At 51.1% G+C, this 21,443-nt stretch overlaps 1 protein-coding gene across 4 annotated transcripts in view; it reads right to left on the reverse strand.

Annotated features, from left to right (window-relative positions):
* ROBO3 (roundabout guidance receptor 3) overlaps nucleotides 1–21,443 on the reverse strand; it is a 241,993-nt gene that overhangs the window by 150,443 nt on the left and 70,107 nt on the right. The window contains exon 1 of one of the 4 annotated variants that reach the window (XM_043500997.1): nucleotides 8,952–9,024. The exons of the other annotated variants lie outside the window; for them this stretch is intronic. The gene's annotated coding sequence lies outside the window, so the exon portion shown is untranslated. Of the gene's footprint in view, nucleotides 1–8,951; nucleotides 9,025–21,443 lie in introns of those variants that run through there. 4 annotated transcript variants of the gene reach the window in all.

A 21,443-nucleotide genomic window follows, 5' to 3' on the forward strand; every position in this document is an offset into this window, starting at 1 on the left:
ACAACACCCTGACCTAGAGAACACTCGCTAACTATGGAAGGAGGTAATCAGAGACCTGGTCCAGTGCCAACATTCTCATTGACTTTCCTAGATGCCAGCTATCGGGTTCCCCTCGTGGTCAGGAAGTCATTTGTGTTACAAAGTGGGATGGGCCCAAAGTCTGGTGACCATTGGAGACTTTTTCCAGGGCCTAAACCAGCTCACAATCAGTTGTAGTCTGCCTTCATGGACTTCTCTATGTGCCTACAAGTCAGAAACATCTTAGACTCACTTGCTGATCAAGGAACAGCATTTAGTAGAAACACTTCAACGAGCACTGAGCCACACAAACTATCACTATGGCAGAGTTTCTTCACTGAAAATTCTTGTGCGGGTATATCCCATGTTCCAAACACTGTCTCAAGAAGTTTAAAATTCCTCTTATGGATAATCAGTGGCAGAAACCAATTCAACAGCCCTCTGAAGTCTCTATCTGCAACTTCACACTGCACAGACTTTATCATTTCCCTCCAGTTTTGAACAAAATGAAGCCAGATCTTCATTAAAAATGCTCCTATGTGATTATCAGTCACCTCGACTCATATATTGTCTAGACAGCGGCTGTCCCATATGCCTGTTCCGGACATTGATCCATCATTTCATACATCCCAAGTTGGCAATGGACTCGGAGAAAACCCCTAGTCAATGAGCATTTTGTCAATGGGCCAAGATTTCACCCTCTATGTTTAACCCTTTTTTGTACATTCTGAAAACAACTCACAGGACCAAATCTCTGGCACAGGGTTAGGATACAGAACTTCATGTCTACGGTGGATCGAAGGTTATCTGCAGTCTATTGACTGTACCTACAAAGACTGCATTACCGAGATGGGAAAATGGAATCAAACTTACTGTAACTTGCTGAGAGCAAAAACACCATAACAACCCCAGGTGACAAAGTTTTGCTAACCTAGGCGCTTAGATTAGTGGTTCTCAAACTTTTGTACCGGTGACCCCTTTCACATAGCAAGCCTCTGAGTGCGATCCCCCTTATAAAATAAAAACACTTTTTTATATATTTAACACCATTATAAATGTAGGAGGCAAAGTGGGATTTGGGTGAAGGTTGACAGCTCATGACCACCCATGTAATAACCTCGGGACCCCCGAGGGGTCCCTATTCCCAGTTGAGAACCCCTCGCCTAGATGTACATGTCTTGGGACTTTACTAAGTGGTAACTCCATTGCCTTACTCAAGAGATACCTGAGTTGTGCTCCAGCCAATCAATCTGCTGCCCAAACTATTGCTAGTATTTGATATTGAAATCTATAATGTAGATTAGCCGAATGTAAGGGAAAGTCTTCTATTGACACTTCTAATTCCTGTGTTAAATATGATTGATTTGTAGAAGACATAAAACTTGGCAGTCATGGATTCTTAGCATCTTAAAATATAACTCCGTGTTCCTTTTACTTCTGTTCTCTGATAGAATATTCAGCAAGTTCTAATCATCCCCTAAATGTTTCTATATTTGTATATCCCAAATGCAATAGAAAAAATCTATCTCACCTGGGGAAGTTAAATATGTGGCAGTATTTCCCCTTCAAAATATAGGGAACACTGCAGATGCCACAGTGAGGTCAAACACCATAGCGTGGTAATTGTTGATTTGTTTTGTAAAATGCTTACTGTAGCATACTAAATTCTTAATTCAATGACACAAATATCCCCTCATTAGACATCACACAGGCCCGGGAGAACTTTAGAGTGTCCTGTCGAATTTGGATCAAGAAAAAGAGGCAGCTAATTAGAATAGTTAACAACAGAATCTCCAGACTTTTAAATTCTAATCAGAAGGGCCCCAACTTGCTCCAGAATAATCTACCCTCTCCTGACTATCCCTCATGAATAAGGTTGTTATGTATGTGAATCTTTGAAAGCACATCGGGGGATTGTTGCAGAGGATTAATGTTAGATGGGCACCATTCAGCCTGAAAAAAACACATTTCAACATCATCCTGATTCAGGTCTAAAAGGCATTAGGGAGACGTTACTGGATTTGCATAAATCATGTCAATATTTATCTAACATTCATAATTACTAGGATGGAGCTGAGTTTCCTCGAGGGGTGGGAGAAATCCTTGGATGGGGGCTCCAGAACCCAGGGCGTTAGCTTTCTAGTACTTCTAAGTCCAGCTGGGCAGGGAGCAGTTTTCTGTGTTGCACAGAGCCAAATGCCCCTCTGAAAAATGACTAGACCTATAAATATCCAAAACCATTAGTAGAGCAATCAAGCTCAACCAGGTGTTATGACAGTGGGGGAGGTTTCATTTGGATATTAGGAAAAACTTTTTCACTAGGAGGGTGGTGAAGCACTGTAATCAGTTACCTAGGGAAGTGGTGGAATTGTCTTCGTTAGAGGTTTTTAAGGCCCGGCTTGACAAAGCCCTGGCTGGAATGATTTAGTTGGGGATTGGTCGTGCTTTGAGCGGGGGATTGGACTAGATACCTCCTGAGGTCCCTTTCAATCCTGATATTCTATGATTCTATGACTTGATGAAGGGGTCATTGAGTGAAGTTCTCTGGCCTGTGTTCTACAGGGGGTCAGACTAGATGAGCTGAATGGATCCACTATGAATCTAAGAAATAACACTGGAGGCATGAGCCATAATTTTCTAAAGTGTCTACGTGACTAAAGGCTGAAGTTCCATTTTCAAAAGTGACTCGGGCACTAAAGAGTCTAATTGTCATTGACAGTTAATGGGACTTCAGCTCCTAAGTAACTTGGGCACTCTGGAAAGTTTTACCCTGGATCATGGAAATCCTTAATTGTGAGAACAGTCATTTTAAAACAAGGCTGCAGGTATGAAAGGAACACAGACTTGAAGTCTGGAGGCTGGCCTCACTACGGGAGTGGTTAAGGTTGTTGTGGTATGTTTGCTTATGTTTGAGACGGATGGCACAGGGGTGGGGTCACATGAAGATCATGCTTCCCATAGGTGCTGTGGATTTCCTAGTGCTTTAACGTGGCTGGTGGCAGTTGGACGTGAGCAGTCTTCACTGAACATCATACTTTTGTGCTGGAACAATGACACACACAAAGAGCCTTTCTCTGGGATCCACTGCCACATTTGGGAACAGCTGTTGCAAGGTCATCCTTTCATCTCATCAGGACCCTTATTTTAAAGCCAGCACCATCAGCCACATCCCACCATCAGCGGGAACCCATCAGTGGAGCATGAATGGAAAACCTGCACCAGATCCTTCCCTTCCCTTTCATCCATCACTATGCCAGCTTTCAGGCTGCCATGCAGCCTCAGGCACTGGGCCCACTTAGCCAAACCCCAGGTCTCCAGAGGTTCCCGGGTCTCCAGCTTGGACTATTATGGAGTTTATTTTAACAAGAAGAAGCCTCCAGCCCTCTCTCAATGTGCCTCATTGGGCAGGCCGGGGGAAGGGGTGGGAGGAGCTGGCTTTCTCCTCCATCTTCTATCATTGGGGGGCAGCAAGGTAAGACACCCCCCAAGCCTCCTGGCATCTTCTGGGCAGCAGACAGTATCCCCCATTTAGCAGCCTCCACCTCATTGCTGCAGGGTGTGGGGGTGAGGCTCTGGCCTGCTGCCAGAAGAGCCAGGGGACTTGGGGGAGAGGTCTGGCTCTCCCTGCCATCTCCTTCAAAGACAGATGCTGAAGGAGTGGCCAGCCCAATATTCCGAAGAGCCCAGGCAAGGAGGGGGAATCCAAAGACATCTGGAGAGGTGTGGAGGGCAAGACCACTGGCCCATGGGGTCCACCCTAAGAAGGGTCTGGGCTTGTTGGAGAGGTGGTATCTAGGGTGAAGGGTGGTATGACTGAGGCTCAGATCTGGGTTCATTTGGAATCGGTACCTGAATCTCATTTCACAAAGGAACCCCCATGAACCGGCGCTTCAGCCCATTCAGTGCTCTTTGGGTCCATGCTGCCAGCAGTCTCCAGGAACACCTATGTTCATGCTGCCACATCTAACCTTCCTGCTGTCATGGGCACGCTGCATAACCGGATGCAAAGCCTATAGGTGGTGGAGCTGCTCACAAAGGCTTGTTTGTTTCTTCTGCCGAAAAAGGCGAGCGGCCTCTGCTGATCCCACCACATCCCATCACCCATGTTTCCAAGACAGTTTGTCCAAGGCTAAAATACCCACCTCTTTAATGAGACATGGTGAGGTAGGGAATATCTTTTATTGGATCAACTTGTCCTGGTGAGAGAGATAAGCTTTCGAACTACACAGAGCTTGGCTTCGGGTATGGGAAACTTACTCGGAGTGTCACAGCTCAATACGAAGTGGAAGAGATGAGCAGTTACTTAACTACTTCTGCTAAACAACACAGCATAACTCTGAAGACGAGCTAGGGTGGCTCAGCAGCTAGTCTCTCTCACCCACAGAAGTGTGTCCATTACAATCTATCCCCCCTTGTCTTTCTCATAACCTGGGACCTGCATGGCTACTACACTGCGTGCACCTTGATGAAACTCATCAACCTTTTAATGCTATTAGCCTGGGCACTTACAAATGTGAAGAGAGATATTTAATTAGTAAGCTCCCGGGCCCAGCCTCAGGTCCGGGGAGCAAGCAATGTGCTATTACTGATGGGTTCATCATTCCCAAGCAGTGTAGAAATCTCTCGTTCATTCCTCACGCCTGTTGCAAAGTCAGTTATATCGAGGGCCCTGGGGGAAGTGAATTGAGTGTGCAATAGTTCTAGGACCCGCTCTGCAAATGGGGCCAGTTTGCTACAAGGTCTCATTGCCTACTGGAGGCGGGAGGGTTTACAACCTTGCTGAGCAACCGTAGCGTCTGCTGAATTCGATGGGAGATCGGGCCGGATTATTGTTCATGCTATTAAACTAATACATACTTAAGTGCCCCCCCTTGTCTCTTACAAATTACAATGGGATAATTTCTCATGGGAAGAATGAGGGTAAGCAGAACAGGAGAAAGAAGGGAGAAACCCCACTCCTGTGGGTAAAACACTCAGCAGAAAGTCTAAAGATACGGGATCAGACCACTGTACATTTTCGTTGGCAACCTCGTCCATTTTGCCAAAATTCCTCCCTGCTTTCCATTGTCCCTGGCTGTCTGTTCTCCTCGTGGGCTGTTTTCACCTGGTAAATGTATACCACTGGGATCAGAAAACAGGTGAGGTTTTACACATTATCTGATCAAATCCACATGTATAAAGAAATTCATTTAAGAGATTCTCTTCTTTTAAAGTAACATCCTAGGGAGCAAGGCAGTGGGAGAAAAAGCCATGGGGTATAATGGGAGAATTCAAGGGTCTGCCCTGGCTTTGTCAGCTACTGTTCTATGATTCTTAGAGACAAGACTGAAAACTTTTCCATTGGTTGCGTAGCCAGCTGAGTGAGCTGTAGCTCACGAAAGCTTATGCTCTAATAAATTTGTTAGTCTCTAAGGTGCCACAAGTACTCCTTTTCTTTTTGCGAATACAGACTAACACGGCTGCTACTCTGAAACCTGAGCCACATTCTTTGCTAAGAGGTTTTCCTCTCTCTCTCTCCCTCTGTTCATGGGACTGCAGGATATTTCAGAATTGGAGCCCAGAGTCTTATTTCCTGTAAGGAGATGGAGCGGATTCTGAGGGAGATAACGGAGAAATGGTTGTGATTTCCGGTGGACTTCCCCTAAGGCAACGTGTGCTGGGTGGCTGTAATCAATGATCAGCTGCAGGGGGTGGGGAGTGCAAAGAGAATTGTTAACTGCACCGAGAGATCCAGAGGGAAGGAGCCCAGCACAATTAATGACAGGTTTCAGAGTAGCAGCCGTGTTAGTCTGTATTCGCAAAAAGAAAAGGAGGACTTGTGGCACCTTAGAGACTAACAAATTTATTAGCACAATTAAGACTCAGATAGAAGAAGGTGAAGAAAGGGTGCCCTCTGCACGTAGACCGCAGAAAGGCAGGGCACTGAGGAGCCAAGCAGCATCCACACAGTGGCCCTGCAATGTGACTGAGAACAGCAGGGTGGAGTCCTGGCTAACAAGCCATTGAGCCTGCTTTGATCTTTAACAAGATTGAGATCAGGCTGGAAATCAGGGCCTGGTTCTGATTTATTTACACAGTTTATGATGTCCCAGCAGTGTCCACATGTACTTAGAGTGACAACCTAATAGGAGGACTTGTGGCAACTTCGAGACTAACACATTTATTAGAGTATAAGCTTTCGGGGGTTACAGCTCACTTCATCGGATGCATAGAATGGAACTTATAGTAAGAAGATATATATGTACATACAGAGAAGCTGAAAGTTGCCACAAACTGTGAGAGGCTAATTAGTTAAGATGAGCTATTATCAGCAGGAGAAAAAAAACTTTTGTCGTGATAATCCAGATGGCCCCTTTAGACAGTTGACAAGAAGGTGGGGAGGACACTTAACTTAAGGAAATAGATAGGCTGGAACATCCGCGCCCCAGCATTAGTAACTGCAATCAGATGCTCTTCTGCCACCCCAAGGACCCCCTATCTTTCCTCCCCTGCCCCCAGAAAGCCTGGGGAGAGGGAGAGAGAGAGAGAGGCCTTGTGCATGTCCAGGAGGTCAACAACAGCAGGGGCTGCAGGAGCAAGTGGGGATGAATACCGGAGCGCCCGGCCCATTAGGTGACAGGTCTGTGGAGGAGGCACAAGTAATGTATCTGATCTCCATCGTAGGGCCAGGGCGGAGGGAGAGGAGAGGCAGTCCGGCACACAGGACCCAGGTCACAAAGGGCTTTATGGCTGCCCTGGGAAGTGATGTGGCAGTTGGTGCGATCTCTGCAGGGCAGGGGCAGGAAGCGCTCCGATGCTTTTTGGGGGAAGCCCCAAGCAGAGCACACACAGCTAATCCAGCCTGGCCAGGCCTGAATTCACCTTCGGATGCTGTCTCATCAAATCAAGTGGGGTCCCCTGGTTGCAAACTCCAGTAACAAAAGGCAGGAGCAGCTCCTCGGTCAAGAGGGCAACCCTCACCTCTGCAATTCCCAGCTGGAAAGGCCCCTGCTGGGGGAGTTTTTTTACCCAGTTCTGCCTCACACAAGACCCAGTCTGATGGGAAGTGGCTCAGCCTCACCAACCAGCTCAGAGGAAACAGGGACACAGAGCTGAGTGCTGATACTGGTGCTCTGGAACCAAGCCTGTCACACTGCAACCCCTAAAAAGAAAAGGAGTATTTGTGGCACCTTAGAGACTAACAAATTTATTAGATCATAAGCTTTTGTGAGCTACAGCTCACTTCATCGGATGCATTTGGTGGAAAAAACAGAGGAGAGATTTATATACACACACACAGAGAACATGAAACAAAGTAAAACTATTTCCCCATGGTATTTCTCCCTCCCACCCCACCCCCCACTGTTCCTCTGATATTCTTGTTAACTGCTGGAATTAGCCTACCTTACTTGTCACCATGAAAGGTCCCCCCCCCCCCCCCCCCCCCCGCTGCTGGTGATGGCTTATCTTAAGTGATCACTCTCCTTACAGTGTGTATGATAAACCCATTGTTTCATGTTCTCTGTGTGTGTATATATAAATCTCTCCTCTGCTTTTTCCACCAAATGCATCCGATGAAGTGAGCTGTAGCTCGCGAAAGCTTATGCTCTAATAAATGTGTTAGTCTCTAAGGTGCCACAAGTACTCCTTTTCTTTTTGCGAATACAGACTAACACGGCTGCTACTCTGAAAACTGCAACCCCTAGCGGCCTTCCATGCATAAGTGCTGCACAGGAGCAGCTAAAGAAACCCTGCAAGACCCTGCCTAAGAGAGCCTTTGCGGTAAATGGGTCATCACCCAGCACTGTGGTGCTAGCAGCTAGGGCATCCCAGAGGTAAAAGAATGGAGCTACTGAAGTGTAACTCTGTCCGTCTCTGCCAGGGCCTATCAATGGCCTTTTGTGATCAAGGATATTAATAGCAGCGGATAGCTCTAATGGAGTCAGGGGAGGGCAAGGCAGGCATCTGGCCTCGGCTGCTTTGGAAATCCCAGCCTAGAACGCAGTGTGAATGTGGCTTCAACCAGTCGCTTTGGGGGTTGTGCTAACCCCGTCATTATCAAAGGTGGGTTTGCCGTTCCGTTTATTGCATGGGGGAAATCTGACTGTAAGCCAGAAAACTGCCATTGCCTCGTAGGGTACTTTTGGTGAATGTCCAATGCTAAAAACTACACCCCCCCATATACATATATGCACACAGGCACGCACCCCTACCCACACCCTGCCCCCCCCACAAGACAGGGCTGTTGGAAGCGGGGTCTCTGTCTGGGGACCGGCCGCATAGATGGAGCCGTCAGAGGGGTTCTCTGGTGGCAAGAGCAGCTCCCCCCTAGTGGAGGAGAGAAACTGGTGACAGGCAGGGAGCAATAAATAGAGTGGTTGGTAAAATCAGCCCAGCAGAGGCACTGGCCTTTGAGTCCCCAGAGAAGCGAAGCTGCTCCCTGGTCTCTCTATGGCCCGAGGACCCCTTTCTCCTTCTCTGTCCTGCCTCCTCCCCTCATGGCTCCAGCCTTTCTGCATCCTCCTGGGCTTTTCACTCTGGCAGCTCCATGTCTATTTGTCTGTCCGTTGGCGCATGTGCACTCGGGCACCGCGTGCTGCGTTCCCATCGCAGCCGGCCCGGTCCCCTGGCTCATCCAGAGGATCGGAGTGCGGGAGATGGAAAAGGCCAGTTAGCCTTTCCCCAGGGCCAATGCAGGACTGCTCCATATGGGCACTTCTGAGGGGGGCATCCAGCCTGCGGTTACAGGTCCCAAGTGATGCGGTTTCCAGGACTTCCCTTGGGAGATGGCTCTGCAACCCTGCCAGTCTGTGCTGAACGCTACAGGACTGTCCCGCTCAACCATGGCTCCCACACAGCGCCCCCTTCTCCGTGTTCCTGTCCTTTACTGCATCAAAGCCAAGCTCCTTATCTTCACCCCCCAGGCCCTGCCAGTCTCCCCTCCCCCCACCTACCTCTGTGCTCATTTCTTCGGGCTCTCCCTGCACCCTCCGCCCCAGCTTGGGCTCCTGCTATTGCACTTCGGGGCCTTCTTCAGCCTGCACCTCTGCACCTGGAACAATCCCTCCCCTACTGTCTGCCAAACGTCTTCCTTCCTCCTTGAAATACCATCTCCATGCGACTTCCTCCCTTCGCTCGCGGCACCTCCACAGCCTCCGCCAGCTGCAGCGTTGCTGGGGTCAGTGCTCGGATCCATCAGCTTCTTGGTGCCGGGCCTGTGCCCTGTTTCATGGACAGTAGCGCGCCCTGTGCCTTTCCTGGACTACGTCATCAATAGCAAGCCCTCTGCCCTGGAGGTTTCCTCATATTTGCACTGTGTCTTCCCTAATTCCATCCTCATTGCTCCCCTTCAGCTACCCCAGCCCAGCCGTCTCCTCCTTGGCATTTATCCCTTTGGCCACTAGCAGGAGCTTGCCCCCTCTTAGCCAAACTACAAGAGCTCTTTCAGTGCCCCCCGCCTGACTGAGCCAGGCCCTCCAGCAAATGTCAGTAGTCGTCTCTCACTGAGGAGCCCAGACCAGACACAGCCATTCTGGCTCTGTGGAGTGATGCTTCTACACACGGGTTTCCCATTGACTGCAGTGCACTTTGCCCCAAGCCCACGGGTCCAAAATTGCTTGATCTTATTTATTTTTTTTGGTGCCCATGTCCTGCTGCAGGCTCCCCAGCTTCCATCCCTAGCTTCTTTCAGCATCACTGCTGTCCATGGAGAGGGAGTGTGTCCGTGCATCATTTCCCCCAGAGAGCTCTGCATGTGCTTGCCCATGATGAACTGCGTGGGATTTCCTGCCTGTGTCTCTTCATATTATTTCCAAGTGGTCACTGCTGCCCTCAATACCTTCCAATGTGCTGTGATCTGTGAATGGCATGGTTCTCTTTATGAATGATCTGGAAGAGGAAGTGAAGCTGCCATAGCTCTGATCGCTGTGATCACTGTGACACTTCGCTGGGCCCCTCCCCAGCATGGGACATGACATTTCAACCTCTGGCTGCAAACCAGCTTTGCTGGAGGCCCCCCTTGCCATGGACTCATGAAAGGATGGCTCATTTCATTGCCAGACGAGTGTCCTCTCTATGTCAATGGCCAGCACCAGATGTTTGGAGGAAGGTACAAAAGACTCCCTAGTGGACAATGATGGAATAACCTGCACATGGGCGACATTCCCTCTTAACCCTAAGCAGTTATAGGTTGCTTTAGGGGTATAAATCCTGTACAAACCCTGAAATGTTCAGCGTGCTCATGTAGCTGTGGATACTCTCATCACCCACAGACCTGTGCAGCCCTTCTCAAAACTATGCTAAACTCTTGGTCTCTAGGACATCTTGTGACAGTGAGTTCCACAGGCTACCCTCACTCCAGGCTCTGTTGCTACCATTTGTCTTTTCTTCTCTCTCTCTCTCATCCTTTTTAAGCTTAGTCTACACTTATATAATTTGGTGGCATAGCTATGTCTGTTAGGGGTGTGATTTTCCAGCCCACTCTGGATTGCCACAGCTGTGCTGGCAGAAGCTCTGCTGTAGACACACTTATTCCAGCAAAAAAAGTCCCTTTGCCATGACAACATACTCCATGTAGGGAACTGGTTTAAGTCTACCAGCAAAAGCACTCTTTTGACAGTATGTGTCTCCACTAGGAAGGTATATCTATACCAGCAAACCCTTCCTAATGTAGACAAGGCTTCAGTCTGTCTGCAGTTCTGTTTCTCTGTTGTTCTGTCGCACTTTTCCATCTCCTTTTTTATTTTCCTTTGGCTGGATTCTCCCTGTCCTGCCCCCCAGTCTCTCACTGCTGTGCAAAGTGCATGTAAAGTGCTGCCACTCTGCTTCAGTCACCTGTTGTACTCTGCACAAGGGCAAGTGAGCCTGAGGCCACAAGGCAGGAGAGAATCAGGCCACTCCCCACCCCAATCCCCTAAAGAGATGATAGTGGGGGAGGAGAGGGCAGAGTGAAGGCAGCTGGCTTCAGCAGTGTTATTAAGCATGTTCAATCCAAGTAAGGGTGCTTAGTACAACCTAATCAGCAAACGGGGGTGGGGGGCACATGCCCCATATGCCCCCCCATGCATCATTTCTGCCCCATCAGCTACAGGCTTGCGCTGGAAGAGTGGTGTCCTGTGGTGGCTGGGCTGGGCTTCATGCACTTTCTTATGGGGGAACTGAGCACCATGGGAACAGAGAAGAGATACTCGGGCAGCTGGGCTCTGCCAGAACCTCACCATTTTCCCTAGTGTGGATACAGGTTAACACCCATCACTTTGAAGGCTGACCCAGTGGGAGCAGGGCCGAGACAGGACAGCTAACCCCAACTGACCCTCAACCACTCTCCCTAATCCAGACAGACCCTCCCACTCATAGGCCCGATCCTCAGCTAGTAGAAACTGATTCCCAGACACACAGAAAGAGCTGCATTCAGATCCATGGTCCCAATAACACACAGCTGCACCTCTGTGACATTATTGACATGAACTGTGACCGTATAGATCATTGTTGCAACCAAGGTCCTATAGTGGCATCCAATCTTGTACAAAGGAGGTCAAGTAAGGTGTCTATGACAAAGTTATGATTTGCTGGTTATGATTATGCTATCTGTATGCATGTATCATTTTTGTATTTAAAGTTATAAGTATTGGCTCTATACTGTCTGTATTTCAAACTTGTGCTATGCTTCTGGGTGACACCCCAGACAATGTGGTGTCAGCACTGCCTAGGCTGCTTGATGACCCATTAAGGACCATCAGCTATACAATTGACCCATTGAGAGAAGGCAGATACACCTTGTGACTCAGCAAGGCATGCAGGGTCATGCCTATGGACAGAACTCTAAGGTTTTTCCATGCCATGTGCTGGGTGGCTTGTGGTTGGAAAAAAAGAAAGCACAAGTCACATGGCCAAAGGACTATAAAAGGCATCATCATCATCTCCATTTTGTCTTTAATCCTGATTCTTACCTCTGGAGGAACTTTGCTATAAACTGAAGCTCTGACCAAAGGACTGAATGACCCATCCAGCTGTGGATGTACTCCAGAGATTATATTTAAACCTGCAGTTTATTCCATCTCTGCTACAAGCCTGAACTATGAACTTTGCCATTACTGAATGTAATTGATTACATTTAACCAAATCTAGTTCTCATCTATATCTTTTTCCTTTTATGAATAAATCTTTAGATTTTAGATTCTAAAGAATTGTCAACAGTGTGATTTGTGGGTAAGATCTGATTTGTATATTGACCTGGGTCTGGGGCTTGGTCCTTTGGGATCGGAAGAACCTTTTTTCTTTTACTGGGGTATTGGTTTTCATAATCACTTGTCCCCATAACAAGTGGCACTAGTGGTGATACTGGGAAACTGGAATGTCTAAGGAAATGACTTGTATGACTTATGGTTAGCCAGAGGGGTAAAACCAAAGTCCTCTCTGGCTGGCTGGTTTAGTGTGCCTTAGAAGTGGAAAACCCCCGGCCTTGTTCTGTAACTGCCCTGCTCTAAGCTATTTATCCTGAATTGATACTCTCAGAAGTGTCCCACCAAAGGCAGCATCGTTACAACCTCCACACCCCATTCCATTACCTCCCAGCAGCCCCCGGAGCTGTTCACACACCCACAATGGCACTGCCATCCATGGACTCTGTCACACAGCCTGCACACTGACCCAGGCCACAAACACATGTCCTACGTGTGAGCGGGCTTGTCCTCTCCAGGGACTCAGCAAATGGAAAGTCAGTTTCTATTCAGCTCCGAGCAGCCAGACTCAGTCTATGCATGTGTCAACCCTGGGCCATTAGAAATGACACTGGGCCGATTTTTAGCCAATTACCATTATTGCTGTATGCTCCCAGCTGGTCCAATTCCAGCTTGTTCTGAGGTGTCTCTGCACACAGGGGACTGGGCAGTTCCTGGTCATGCCCGCTGATGAGACCGGGCGTCTCGTGAAACCTCTACTGAGATCTAGAAAGATGTGGTGAGCACAAGGCCACAGGAATGGCCTGGAGAACAGCTCATGCCTGAAATGCCAGCCAGGTGTGCCAATGTCCCCCGCCGGGCCTGTCCAGTTCCCCAGCCCCTACCAGGCTCTGGATTGCCTGTCACCTCACCCCGGTTCCTCGCACGCTGCTCTGCTCTGGGGCAGCCGGGTGGGGGGGGGGCAGCACATTGCTCACAGTAACCACAAGCCACCCTGCCCTGTCAGGGTCCAGACTGCCACTGGGGCGGCTGGCTGCACCCAGAGCCCCAGGCCCCAGAGCCGCCTGCCTGAGGCAGGCACGTTGGGCAGAGCAGGCAGTTGAATGCCCCATGTCCCAGAGATGGTGCCCCCCTCCCACACCATGTGCCGCAGGTGTCCCCCCGCCAAGCAGCCCATGGGGAGGAAGGAACTTCATCACCCTGAGCGTGGGAGGAGTCCCCCGCTCCCGCCCGCAGGGAGCCTCTGTGACCCGTCAGAAAGGGGACGCAGAGCTGCGGGGCAGGGGTGGCGGGTGGCCACAGGCGGCGAGGGTGTGAGAATGGCCTGAAGTCTGGGCAGAGCAGGGGAGCTCCAGGGCTGGACTTCGCTCCCACTGGGCTCCCAATGCACATCACCAAAGAGCTGCCTGCCCAGCCAGGCACAGCTGCAGCAAATGGGAGAGGCGTGAACAGGTAGGGAGGGCTGCTCTGCATCCTCCAGCCCCCTGCCAGCACTGGAGAGCAAGCACCTGGGGACCTGCTCAATCCAGGGCCACTAAGCCTGGCTGGAAGGAGCAATTCTCTCAAGTGCCTGGGGATGCCAGCTCCTCCACTGACTCCTGCCTGTCCCGGTGAGGAGCCATGTTGCTATGCACAGGGCAGGAGAGCAAGAGCTGTGTGCACAGAGGGGGCTGCCAAGCTGTTATGCACAAGTGCCCCACCCTGCACAGTGTGTGCAAATCCCCCTGCAGTCAGATGTGTGCTCTAGTATCGCTGCAGGAGCAGGAGGAGACCTAGAGCTCCCCTAAGCTTCACCCTTGGTGTCCCACTCTCCTGTCCTGGAGCACGGCTCAGGAATTGGAACCAGTGCATAATGTGCAGAAAAGTCATTTTCTTCCCAGTGAACGATGAGGCAATAAACCGATGGGATGATCAATACCCCCTGATGTAATCTGCTGGCAAACAGCACCTTCTTGCACACTCCAGCCTGAGCGATGCAGCCCTGGAGAGGGGCCAGGAGGAGCCTAGTCAATATTCCAGGGGAGTAGGCTGCACCCTGAGGCTGGGACAGCTCTCTGCTGGCCCTCTCACCTGCTCGCTGGCTCCCAGAAGTATTAATCGATGCACAGCTCACGTTTGCATTCAGAGAGGACTTCACCCAGTTCTCCATGCAGGGGGGAGCTGTTCTCATGCTCCAGTCAATGCCGGGGAAGCTGTTGTTACAAATGAGGACCTGGGCTCCAGCCAGGTCTCCTTCGCGCTCTGCTTGAATGTTACTCTGCCGAGGGCTAGACCCTGCACTGCTTCCTCTTGGCTCGTGAGCTCCATGTAGTGTCAGGGGAGCAAATACAGGAGCCCCAGGTCACCCAGCTGCTGCTGGACACAGACGGGCTTGGTGATATAGCAGCTCCTTTCTATCGCTAGCTTTGATTTCGGATGGTATTTCCATCTCTTGGAGCACCCGCCCTTCCCAGGCATTTCCCCCATTCGCTCATTTCATTCTAGGCCACTTGCAGATTTGCCCCACCCAGCTTTATCCCTTCATAAACATCCCGGTGCTTCCGCCCTCCCCCCATTAATCAGATTGCTTCCATTGGCAGCTCCTTGCCATACGCAGCTACCCCCGCGCACCTGCACCAGGTGCTGCCCCGGGTTGCTATGGCTTTCCCACCATCAGCCCGCATGCAGTGAGGGGAGCACAGCCCCTGGCTGTGTGACTCAGTTGCCCTGGCAGAGCATCCCAGTGCTGCTCTTGTCCCTGTGCCCATTGCACTCACGGCACGCGACAGCTGCTTTTTCTCATCTCCAGTTTGTCACTGATTGCACAGTCTTGGGGACTGCTGCTCTCTCTCTGCACCAGTTTCTCTCAGCAACTCACATGCAAATGGGGCTCATCAGGGCAACGAGGCAGCACGGTACAGGAAGTGCCTAAAGCCAGGAGTTCTTCTGAGCACTGCACGCTCGAGGCTCAAAAAGAGGCTCTCCATGGGCTGGACGGTGCTCTGTGCTGTCCCTGACATGACAATCCCAGGAATCTACTGCATGCCTCCAATGAAGTGAGCTGTAGCTCACAAAAGCTGATGCTCTAATAAATTGGTTAGTCTCTAAGGTGCCACAAGTCCTCCTGTTCTTTTTGCGAATCCCAGGAGAGAATCCTAAACTGCCTGAATCCACTGGGCTTCTACAGGAGCCAGGCCCCACAGGCTGCACCGGAGTCACTCCTGCTTGGGGCAGTGCAGCCGCTGCGCCCTACTTCAGGAGCCAAGGCCGAGACCTGGGTGTCGCCCAGCACCATAGTGTCAGTGCCAGGCACTGAACACACAGCAAGTGATGGGCTGTGTGTTCACCCAGTGGGTGAAACTGACCCTGGGCAGAGGGCCTCAAAAGAGGGTTTAAAGGGATTAGGTGGGGCCTAGGCCTTGTGCTGGCCTCTCTGCTTGGGGTTAATTTCACCCTTTCTGAGGATTTGGCCCTGCCTGGGAAGCCCCATGTAAACAACTGTGGCTGGCAAGCAGGTCTGTCCTCTATTCACTGTGGCACAGAAGAAGCCATTTGCAGGCTAAACCAAGGTTTTACATCCCTCATGAACTCTGCTACCTGCCCTCAAGTGCCACCCGCTGGCACCTGGAACCTTTGACGATCTGATTACAGATACACGGCTACACAGCACTCCTGGAACGGCTCTCCCACGAATCAGCCAGTGAACAACACAGTGTGTCATGTGCCCCTGTGCGCTAAGGGAACGAGCACCCACGCTGGCAGAGGAAATGACAAACACCGACATTCCAGCCATGGAAACAACGGCAATCCCGGCAGTTAGCATCCCAAGACCCCCATCCCTAGGGAAAGAAGGGAGCAAACGAGAGGGAAACCCATCTTGAAAGAAACAGAACTTTGCTCCATAGTAACAGAGGGACATAAAAAGTACGTCTTGCCACACAAATGTGATTACTTTTCTGGCCTGAATTACAAAATGAGTGGACCAAGGGCATGCTGTAGATATGCTGTATCTGCTTTATTAAAGCATTTGAAGTGGAGTTTCATGAAATCTTAATGAAAAATGTAATTAAAATTGGCTTGGACAGGAACAAGTGTGGATCAAAAACTGGCAAAAAGACCAATAACAAGGGGCAATGATAAATGACAGTGTTCAGTGCTAAGAGCCACTGGATTTAATATCCTCATTAATGATTTGGCAGAGGGAGGATAGGGCACATTAATGAAAGTCACTGATGATATTAACTTAGCAGGAGCTATGGGCACCAACTCACGGCAGAGACATAATTCCGAGCCACCCTCAGAGACCAGAGACATGGACAGGAAATAACAAAATCAGGGGGACTTAGCAAAATGCAGCTGATATGCCTGGGGAAGAACGATCTGAAACACAGACCTTCAACGGTGGAAGGAACCCAGGAAACAGGGTTGCTGTAAGAGACCTAGGCAGACATCAAATTAGACGTGAGTTTGGGATGCGATACACCAGCAAAAAGATAGTGACAGAACAGGAGGCTGGCTGCACGAGGCCTCACGTCCTGGAGCAGGCAGGGTGCAATGCCTCAGTACGCAGCTTTTCTAGGTCTCCCCAGCAGCACTTCAGTGAGATTGGTACCTCCTCCGCATACTCCTGGAGAAAGTTCATTCAGGAACAACAGGGCTGAGCAGGGGCTGATGAAGAAAGGATGCTCTTTGAATACCATTGGAACGTTACCTTTGACTACCGCCATTCAAGACCTAGGGTCCAGAGGAGAGGGGGCTTGGTGAGAACTCTGGGTTCTGATCCCAGCTCTGCTATAATTATTTGCCTTGTGGCTTTAGTCAAATCACTCAACCTCTGTCTTTTTTGACTGAAACCTCTTTGGGGCAGCGACTATCAGCGCAGTGGTTAGAATGATGGGGCCTTGAGGTGTTACTATAATACTACCGAAAACTGGAGCCCTGGGCCAAGTCAAAGCGCTGCTCCTCTTGCCCAGGTGTCTCAGTTCTTCACATGTAAACTGCATCCAGAGCTACACAGCAGTGGTTTCTCTGCACATCTCTGAGCACTTGGTTAAGGTGGGTTATCAGAGGGCACAGCTGGGAGCGCTGGAGGAGGAGTCTCCTTTGGAGTGTGCAGCCTCAATGCCCTGGGCAGAGATCTATGGTGATTGGGGAGGGGAGACACTGGGTCTGGGCTTTGCAGTTACAAACAGGTAATTCAAAGCCAGTTCTCTTTGCTAGAAAGGCAAGCAGCAGTGTAATTTCCAGCCCAGCCAGAGTAGGCTGAATATCAATACTAAAGCTAAAATGTCCAAGTGGCCTCGGTTTTGCAGGCCTCAGTTCTTGGGTGCCCAACTTGAGGCACCTGGGGCCTGATGTCTGGAACTGCTGAGCACCCCTGGCTCTACATGAAGTCAGTGAGAGATGTGGGTGCTCAGCTCTTCTGAGAAATAAGGTCCAGCTGGGCTCAGACTAAGCACTCAAAAACTGAGGGGCATCTGCAATGGAGCCAGTCTTCACTTCAAAACAGGCTAAAAATCCTATCGACTCTACTGTGCATTCATGAAATGAGACCCTCCAAGGCTCAGAACTGGCCAGATCCAAACCTGTGCTCACTAGAGTACCCAGAGATGCTTCTCCTCCGCAAGGATTACTCCCCTGCCAATAGGCAATGTCCCATCTCACTCCTGGTGCCAGAGTGGCCACACTAGTGGGCATGGGCCTGCACCCTAAGGTGTCCAAGGGAACAAAAATCCATCTAAGCCTGGGACCGAAAACCTTTCAGAAGAGTCATAAAAGTTGGAGGCGAACAGATTGGACAAATGGGACAGGTCTAGGTGAAGGAGCTGTGCCAAGGGGTCTGCAAGGCTTCTGGTGCAGTCGCGGGTTGGCATGGCAATGAGCTGAAAGGGTCTAGAACAGGGAGGAAATGTTTATAGCAGAAATCACCAAAACGTGCTGTGATGGGTTAATGTGATGTGATGGGGCTGCCATCTCTGCCAGGACATTGTTTATCTGGGGTCACTAGGAAGGAGTAGGGGGACACGTGGCCTAGAAGGAGTGAGCTTTCCCATCATGGCTGCCACCATGATACCGGGATCCACCGTGACACCACTGGGCCTTCGTTGTCCTGAACCTGAGCTGTCCTGTCCAGACGGGGACAGAGAGAGGGGACCCAGATGACAACACCACCTCCACCAGCTACAGCTAAATCCTGAACAATGTCCAGGATGTGAGCACCTTGGGTTCCTGTTGTCACCCCGCCTCCCCTTTCCTCCCGCGTGTGTTACTTTCCATCCCCACCTTATTTCTCCTCTTTCCTATCTCCTGCTTGTGCCTCGGTCTAATCAGAGTCCGGCTGCCCTGACATGACAACTCCTCCCTCCGCTGCATGGTTGCGAGCCTGCAGGCAGAGAGGCAGCTAAAAGCAAGGTAGGTTTACAGGTTTGCCAGGTCTCAGAGCAGCTGAGTCAACCGTGGGCTGGGCGTGTGCTTCTCTGCAGCAGCGAGGCTGCAAGGGAAGTCAGCATCAGAGACAGAAGCTTCCTTTTCGCTGGGCTGTTCTTTTCTCTCCTCTTTTGCATCTTTCTCTTATTTTGTCTTAAAGAAAATGGGATTGAATTGAAAGCTGGGCACCCAAGGAGCCTGCCAGCCTGAAAGCCAGGTGCCCATGGAGTGTGCCAGCCCAAAAGCCGGGCACCCCAGGGAGCCTGCCAGCCCAAATGCTGGGTGCCCATGGAGCCTGCCAGCCCGAAAGCCGGGTGCCCATGGAGCCTGCCAGCCCGAAAGCCGGGCACCCTGGGGAGCCTGCCAGCCCAAATGCCGGGTGCCTATGGAGCTTGCCAGCCCAAAAGCCAGATGCCCATGGAGCCTGCCAGCCCGAAAGCTGGGCACCCTGGGGAGCCTGCCAGCCCAAATGCTGGAGGCCCCTGGAGCCTGCCAGCCCAAAAGCCGGGTGCCCATGGAGCCTGCCAGCCCAAAAGCCGGGCACCCTGGGGAGCCTGCCAGCCCAAATGCCAAGTGCCTAAGGAGCCTGCCAGCCCAAAAGCCGGGCACCCCGGGGAGCCTGCCAGCCCAAAAGCCAGGAGCCCACGGAGGCTGCCAGCCCAAAAGCGGGGTGCCCATGGAGCCTGCCAGCCCAAAAGCTGGGCCCCCTGGGGAGCCTGCCAGCCCGAAAACTGGGTACCCATGGAAACTGCCAGCTTGAAAGCTTGGCACCCCATGGAGCCTGCCAGCCCAAAAGCCGGGCACCCCAGGGAGCTTGCCTGCCAGACATCCCAGGAGCCAACTAGCTGGGAAGCTCAGGGATCCAGTCTGCCTGCCTGGTTTCCATTGGAAGTTTGATGGGAAGTGTTAATTCCATCCAGTTGGCATCTCCCAAAAGAAACCTGCACTGTCAGAAAATTTTTGACCAGCTCTAGCTGTAAGAGTGAACAAAGGTTTCATTAATATCTTATCCCTTGTTGGGCCTGGGGGTGGCTGGTGAGTTAAAGCACATCAAGCTGTCTCCCATCCATCACCCTCAGGTGCAGGCTCTCCCCCTTCCCCCCTACCCCCTGCTCTGGCTGTGGGGCTGAAGGCTGATGGGGGACCCTCAGCTGGTCATTTCTTAGCTGCAGCTCAGGTTCTGGATTTCCCTAGGGTGTGCTGGTGTTAGCCTTGGATAAGAGGGAAATACGGCCTCTCTATCACCTTCCTGGGGCATCCAAGGAGTACTCTGCGTGTGCTCTCTGAAAGTCCGGAGCAATGCCTTAGTGCCTGAGACAAACAGAATGGGGGGTTTCACAGAGCGTCGTAATCGCAATAAACTACAAACCACTACACAGGGATGGTTCCAGCCCCCGTCACCGGACTCTGCCAGAATCCCCCCCATAAACGAGGTGGGATTACAGCTCAGATCCCACATCAGAGCTTCCTAAATATGTATGGATCCTTCCGCATCCCCAGCGCCACCCTGGCCGGAGCCCTGTTCCACCAGCTCCTGAGCATTACTGACTGGGGAGGCAATTCCAATTAGTGGAACTGGCGCTGGCTCTGGCTCTGAGAACATCAATGGGGACTGGAGGAGGAGCGGAGAGGGGAGGTTAAGGAGGAGGAATGGCAGCTACAGGAAAACATTGCCTTGGGGACAGTGGTTCCTGGGCCCCAGCTGGTGCACACTAAGTGCAGAACTTAACCTGTTAATGTCCTCCATTGGGAAACAAAGCAGCTGACAGTAACCATGCGACTCCGCTGCATTGCTCAGTTTCCTCACGTCTGGATCTGAGACCGATGCCCCCATGAAATCCATCGCTGGGGGGAGTTAAGGGCTGTAAGAGGTGGGGCTGCATGACACTGCTCCAGAGTTAGAGCTAGAACCAGTTAGAGCTGCGTAAAAACAACCCCTCCCCAGGACAGTGCCTGGGGACAGGTGAGTAGGGCTTGGTCAGCCAACAGGACAAGGAGGCTTTTCACCACACCCCTGAGCCCCTCAGTAGCTGCTGGATCTCCGAGCGGGGCCTAGCTCAGCCACCCGTCACGCTCCTTGTTCACTCTGCCATCCCCTGTAAGAAGAGAGCAGGAGGGTCGCAGCGTGGCGTAACCCGCTCATTTTGGTGCCACAGGTGAGCCACACTGGGGAGAGTTCAACCACTTCTTTCCCCCCCACCAATCAAGAGCCCATGGACACAGTCACACCCCAGTGAGGTGGCCAGCTTGGGGAGCTACACACTCCTGTTCTGAACAATTGACTGGGAGTGGCGCCTCAGTCTGGCAACTCACATCGGCGGACCTTACTTTGTGGGTGGAGCTTGGAAGAGCACCACCGTCTTCCCCAAGATGAGTCCCTCCAGCAGCCTCCTATGGCTTGCAGGAAGAGGGCTCCTATCCAGCTGGCACTAGGATCATTAAAAAACAAGGAAATTCCCACACAAAACCTTTGTGAGACTGAAGAGCATGTGACCAGGTGAATGGATTCACATGCTTTTGCTATTGCCCTGCATGGGGTGTGAAAGCAAAGCCATAGATTGGGCTGAAGTCCCATCTCCAGTGCCCTCAGACCCTTTTCACACTCCAGAGGAATCAGACAAGGGTGCCCCTTGCTAGAGGGAGCAGAGAGCACACAAGAAACAAAAGCAAAGATCAAAGGGAGCTGCATGGCTCCTTGTTACGACAACAGCTGCACCCCTCACAGTCTCATTTACCCTCCCAGTAACCCCAGAAGATGGGCTTATGTTATTATCCCATTTTACTGGAGCATCAAGCCGCTTGCCCAAGCTCCAGCCGGAAGTATGGAGGAGAGCAAGGAATTGAACTGCTGTCTCTGGAGTC

This window comes from Dermochelys coriacea, chromosome 22 (genome assembly GCF_009764565.3).
Source record: "Dermochelys coriacea isolate rDerCor1 chromosome 22, rDerCor1.pri.v4, whole genome shotgun sequence".
NCBI lineage: Eukaryota > Metazoa > Chordata > Testudines > Dermochelyidae > Dermochelys > Dermochelys coriacea.